Below are 7,068 nucleotides of genomic sequence, written 5' to 3'. Positions count from 1 at the left end.
CGCTCCACGCGGACACTCCCACCACCGGTACACGTGCTGCCACGCGGAGTTATAGTAGTCTCTCAATATGTAGTATCCCTGTCCAACAGGTCACCCACCTCTTTTCTATACTTTGTAGCCTATAGGTTAATGCAGGGGTGTCCAAAGTGCGGCCCGAGGGCCATTTGCGGCTCGTGACTTCAAATAAAGAATCAGAAGATTTTGGCCCGAGGCCTCGATTAAGATTGGCACATTATCTTATTTTTATTTTTCATGTTAACAAGGGCTGAACAATATTTCTAAAATAGAAAGTGTTCAGTAACATGCATGTTGTTGTTGTTTGTTTTTTTTAAAATCTACAGCTTTTACTATTTTTTTTGTAAACTATGAAAAGAAAAAAACGTATGCAAAGTTTTTGCAAACAAGTGGACCGTTGTTTAACCGTTTAATGACCTGAGCTAAATGCAGAAAGCTTTTCCAAAAAATGAACCACGTTACAGGTTCTATTCTGAGAAAAAAATAAAAATAAAGTAGAACGAAGAAATCAAAATATTTGATTTCCTTTTATTAAAGGGTTTCTTTAGCGAGCCTTTTGATTCTGATCTACAAAGCTTTACTATTTTTTCAACTATATTTTAAAAAACAAAAACCTGTGGCCTGCGAGCGATTCTAACACGACAATTTTGGCCCTTAAGAAAAAAAGTTTGGACACCCCTGGGTGGGTCTTCTAACTTCATATCAACTTCCACAACTGTCATCACCTGCATGTGCAGATGTCATCATCATCTTCTTGATATCCATCAGATCTCATCTTATCTTTGTTTGGGATCTTTGTTGGGGCAGAATTTGACTTTACAACACAATCCTTTTATGGTTAACATGGCAGCATATCGAAACATATAAGGCTTAATTGTATGTGTTAAATTTCTAACAACAGTAATAAAAATATAGCCTATCACTCTCATCGAAAAAAAAGATCGATGAGGTTTGGCTATAATATACAACATAATGCAGCATTATTTAATCATTAGGCTACTTATTTGACCCACTAGGTCCAAAAATGAGTCAACACATTTTCCAAAAGGAAACTTTCCCATAAGATGTCATTTTCAAAATCTGCCATGCATCTTATCACCAACTCCAATCATTTTCCTTCCTCTACATACATCATTTCCACATGCACACCTTTACTTTACACTATACCTTTGCACTTCATCATTATGCTGCATTGAATAGGCTATCTTCTTGTATCACCCAGGACTTTTTGTTTGTGTGTCATTGTTGTCATCTTTACTTTTACCTCAAATACTTGATCAGTTTCATCATCAACCTTCCTAAAAGAGCACATGTCACTCCGTTGTTCGTCTCCAAACACTGGCTCCCAGTTACTGCTCGCATCAAATTTAAAACTCTGCTGCTCGCTTACAAAACAGACACAGAAACGTCTCCTCCTTACTTTAACTCTCTGATCCAGGTCTACACTCCCTCCCCCCCACTACGCTCTGCCAATGAAAGGCGTCTGATCCAACCTTCACAACAGGGTCCTAAGACGCTGACTAGACTCTTCTCCTCTGTCGCCCCCCGGTGGTGGAATGAACTTCCAAACTCCATTGGATCTGCAGAGTCCCTCTGCACCTTTAAGAAAAAGCTAAAGACCCAGCTCTTTCATGAATACCTACTAACTTAATGATGATGGTCTCCATATTATTGATGATGATGATGGTAATGACGATGGTTTTTGTTTGATAACGACGACTTATAAGATGGTTTCTATACTGATTAGAGCTCTCAAGAACTGCCCTCAATGTTGTGCTTTGCCTCTGGTCACTTCCTGTCAGCACCTGTGTGTCCAATCAGACTCAAAGCTGATCGTTTGCTCTTACTGACATTGTTCCCTTTTTTCTAGATCCTTGCTTGTGTTGTTCTTACTCTCTGATGTACGTCGCTTTGGATAAAAGCGTCTGCTAAGTGAATTGTAGAATCATGGTCATTATCGTCACCATTAACCAAATAATCAAACTTCATGCCAGCATTTTTAAATCAAACACTACAATAGTCATTATTACCTTCTTTATGAATTCATATGATTGGTGCTTAGACAATAAGATGAACATCACATCTATTCTCTTGTCTTTGTTGGTGAACTCACATGAACTTTCAGGACTTTTATTATCTTAAATATTTTCTCTTTAGTCACCTACATCACCTTAAACTCACGTCTTCCTTCCTCATCTCCACCATCCTCACATATAGCAACTTATAACTGAATTAGTTTGAAAAACAATGAGCATATTGTTCAAAATAAAGCTGCTGCTATAAATAGATAAAAACAAGCAGATAAACAGAGAGAATACATTTATAGCCTGATGTTTTGCATTGCAGGCTATTGTTCTAGGTCTATTAACACTTCCCTATTCACATTCTGTAAAACAAACCTCCCTTTATAATCCGGGAACACTCTCCGAGGGTATTTATGAAAGCAGACCAATAAACAAGCACTTATTAATGGGGAAAGAGACTTAAAGAATGTGTTGAGGTAGGTGTCTGTCACAGAGCCAGTCAGAGCATTAGTCACCACATTTCAGCTGGAGCTGCAGAGCCAAGTGGGGCTTATTAGATCCAGAGCCAAAGCAAGATGTTTCAGGACACATGGTTGAAAGCTCTATCTGTTTATATGAAACTTTATCGCAGTGGAGGAGACGTCTCTGCTGGCAACGAGAGGTAGAAAGAATCACCTAGGTTTTGATTTAGGGGAAATGAAGATGTATAAATATTTAGTGAGGACTGCGAGGACTGTTCTTGGCCCTGATGTGGAAAGTAGACTTTTAATTCTGTCTTTGTATAGTAAGGATTGCATACTGTATGTAGACATATAGTCAGGACCAAAAGTTAACACTCAAAGTGACCTATATGTTCTCATTACTCGTGCTTTTTTTTTTAAATGTCAGAAAAAAAAGGGACATTGCCTACACATATTTCAATCGGAATCAGAATCGGGGTTTATTGCCAAGTACATTTACACATACAAGGAATTTGACTTGGTGTATTGGTGCTAAACAATGAACAAGGAAATGAAGCAGAACTAGCAACAACTTAAAAACAACGTTAAAGTCTGGCTTTGTGAATGTTAAGGGTGTTAACATTAAAAAATGTGCACATTCATTGTGTGTTATTGCCTTAGTGTGGACAGAGTTTTCAACAGATTAAAGAAATAAATGGTATCTGATTGCAAAGGCCTTCAAGGATGACAGCAGTCACATATCTTTGATACCATGTAGAGACTGATAAATCAGGCAGCGAATATTATCAGGCCGTCTTCATTGAATTAAATAAAATAAATAAACAGCTGATATATGAGTATCAGGATGTGTTTTTCACTATGCAGAGAGCTTTGATAAACATGTTTTACAGTGCAGATAACACAGTGAACAATGTTTGGGGTGATGTAAAAAGGATTGTCATCACACAGTTTGTCCAGCAGAGGGCGCTCTGACTCTCAGCACTGTCTGCCACACATCTAGCAGAACACCACCACTGAGCAGAGCGTGGTCAGTGATAGAATTGATTGGTAATATATAACAATGTTGGATATTCATTAAAAAATATATATTGATAAGTAGGCTTCTGTGTACTGATGTATAATCTCATATGGTGCAAGATTTTTGAACAGCCTACAAAGAAGAGGACTGATTTTGTTCCTGTTAAAAAACATACTATATACACACCACCATATTGGTAATCGAAACATTTTTCAACCAAAATCAGAATTGATATTTGTCTTAAAAAAACAACAACAACGTACTTCTATGCATGTAAAGTTAGGCGACTTCCTTCCAGTTTGGAGGTTTAAAGATAAATCAAAGCAACATAATAATGCTTCATTCTGAAAAACAGCTTGTAGCAATATTGCCTGGTTGCTATAGCAACAAAATATCTTTTATTGTTTTGGTCTTTTGGCCATTGTGTTTGTAACCTAACCTTACCTTACCTGACCTATAGCCTAAGCTACCCATTTTCATACTATGTTTGGAACAACAGAAATGTACTCTGTTCTAGTACAATACATTAAAAAAAAAAATGTGAATGAGTAATTCTCTATAGGTGTGTGTGTGTGTGTGTGTGTGTGTGTGTGTGTGTGTGTGTGTGTGTGTGTACCTGACCTCAGAGGACCTGTGACAGACCTTAATTCAAAGAGCATAAAATCAATTCTTAACTCACCATACCACACTCTCCCACACACATATATATACACACACATACACACACAGTAGTTACCCATTATCTAAATGCCTGAAAGAATATCTTTACATGTTCATAAAACACCTGCTCAGGTTACTGAATAAACCATTAGTAGAGTTAAGACTCTTTACAACACATACTCAAACATCTCACAGTATCCACACGCTCACAAAAGCACAAACACATACACACACACTGACACACACATGTAACAGAAGCAGCCCCTGTCTGTCCAAATGTGCTCGTTGATTAAAGCCAAATGTCTTTGAACTGCATGAAAAAAAGGAGGGAGATGAAGACGATGGATAGAGAGACAGAAAGAAAGGAAGAAAGGCAAACAGAGGAGGACAAGTGTTAAGGTGAAAAGAGAACTGAAAAGGTAAAAAAACAAAATAATCTCGGTTTGTTTCTTTAGGAATCAGGCTGCGACTGGAAAGAATGGATTCTAGACGTTTCACATTAATCTGTTATCTGTGTTCTCTGTAAATTGTCCATAAAATTGGAGAAAACAAGGAAATATTAAGATTAGCCAAAAAGATGAAATCACTCCATCAATCTATTAGCTGTTTATAAATGTGATAGTTGAAAGAAGAATTAAACATTTCAAACTAACTATAACTTATTCTGTTGAAAACAGATAAAAACCTGCAGATAAAAACTTGTGAAGCTGAGACATCAAACCTCAAAGACATACCTGTCTTTCACCCACATGTGAAACATTTACTTTGGACTCTTGATCTAAGTTTTCATAAAAATCCTGTAAGCAAGATCTTAAATCTTATTATTATTGAGACTGACATGAAGACAGATTTCCATTAGTGTAAGAGGAGACTTAAAGTGTCTTTATCTTTGCTTATAATAAAGGCTTTATAAGGCTTTGTGTGCCCATCTGATGATGAAATCTGACTTCTAGACCTTCAACACAACTTACAACATAAATACTTTTTATAACAATTTCACTCGAGGCAAATATTCAGTGTCATTTACTGAATCCTAATCCGTCTAACTGTCTCTGTCACCATCAGTGTGTGTTGTTATTGTTCCCGTCTGAGATCTTTGAGGTGGTATGAAATGATTCCCTGCAGCTGGTACTACTCACAGCTCATCTGTTGGTTGTCTGATTTCTTTCACCTTCAAGTCTTTAAAAAACTGTTTTCAAAGACAGAGGGTCATGAATGGAGCTACAGTGTCACTATGTGGCATAAAGCAGTAATTACAGATTTAATATTGGTTGTGTAAAGGACAATGAATAAATAAATAAAATAAAATAAAATAAAATAAATACAATAAATTAAATACATTAAATACATAAAATAAATAAAATAAATAGAATAAATAAAATAAATAAAATAAATAAAATAAATAAAATACAATAAATACAATAAATACAATAAATACAATAAATTAAATAAAATAAATAAAATAAATAAAATAAATAAAATAAATAAAATAAATAAAATAAATAAAATCATTGGTTTTAAATCAGGATTCATCAATCTACATTTTTCAGTCAAGATGCTTTGACTTTTAGTATCAGCTGACCAAATTGATAGTGAATGTAGACTTATAAAGTTGCCGTATTCCATTGTTTGACACTGATATCATCATCAGCAATGATTAAGACTTTCTCAGTTAATTACTTGGTTGTTTGGGTCACAAGATAAAAAATAAAAAAATAATTTGAAAATCATCCTCCTCCCATTTCTTCTTTTCTCCATAATCCAAATATATCATTTTTGCTGTCATATAGAAACATAATCAAACCAGAAAGTTTTTGCATGTAAGAAGCTTAGATATGACACTTTTGACTTTTTTGTATTAGATTATTTTCTTAAAGGCAGATATGTTTTCCCCGTGTGGTTATTTATACATGATGTAAGGCAATCGTTACATTCTTAATGAGGGAAGGGCAGTCATATTTAATAAGACAAAGTCAAATGGCTGATTATGTCACAGTCATAAGTTCCCTTTGATTAGTCTGTGTCCTCCTTTTAATTAATATATGGTTTACTGTCCTATTTTAACACTCCAGGAGAGAGCCCTATTATGTAGTAAGTCAACTGAGAGCTGCCTCAATAGACACACAGATTGATATGAGTTCAAATAATGTTAAAGCTTCATGTGAGAAACGTTCAGGTTTTATTGCTTTTGGCGCCCCCTGTTGACAAAAATGTACTCTTAGTGTTCTTTAGTGATCGATTTCAGAACATGAAATTTCAGAACACGCTTGCAAAAAATGTAAAATGCTGTTTTGCCAGCCTGCTTTAAAATCCCCTCAAGGGACACCTTATCCCACAGCAGAGGTGACAGGTTATGAAAATAAAAACATCTTCTTACTGAGGATCTCAGGGGTTTTATTTTGTCATATAAAGAGATTTCTTTTTGTCTGTTTCATTATCAGGAAGAAAAAACATCCCCATATTTCTGAAGGTCACCCTGAGGGCTGAGTGAGGCCTCTGCTACTTTGTTGTTTTTCAGTACAATGTGGGAACATTTTCTCAAAGTGGAAACTTACTGGCATAACTTCTGTTAATTAAGCCTTCCAATGAAAAATGTAATCTTGGCGAGATGACTTTGTAGTTTAGGATAACGAGCAGAAACAGCAAGCTCTGTGTGTTCTCGCCCGTGTGTTTTTGTAAACCAAGGTCAAGACAATCCACATAGATGGAGACTGAGCTGGTCTCCTCCTCCACTAGGACGGACCTCCTTTTTTGCTTCTCCCTTCAGAAGACTCATTTTTAAATTCTGGATGTTTCTTCTCCTATAACAGGACAACGACAACACTTAAAAGTTTGTGCGTTTACTTATCACAGGAAGCGTGCACACATCCAATCCTGTAGGGGGCGATAA

The sequence above is a fragment of the Labrus bergylta genome, chromosome 6 (genome assembly GCF_963930695.1).
Source record: "Labrus bergylta chromosome 6, fLabBer1.1, whole genome shotgun sequence".
Lineage (NCBI taxonomy): Eukaryota > Metazoa > Chordata > Actinopteri > Labriformes > Labridae > Labrus > Labrus bergylta.
The sequence above is the reverse complement of the archived record's forward strand: the minus strand, read 5'-3'. Positions refer to the sequence as shown.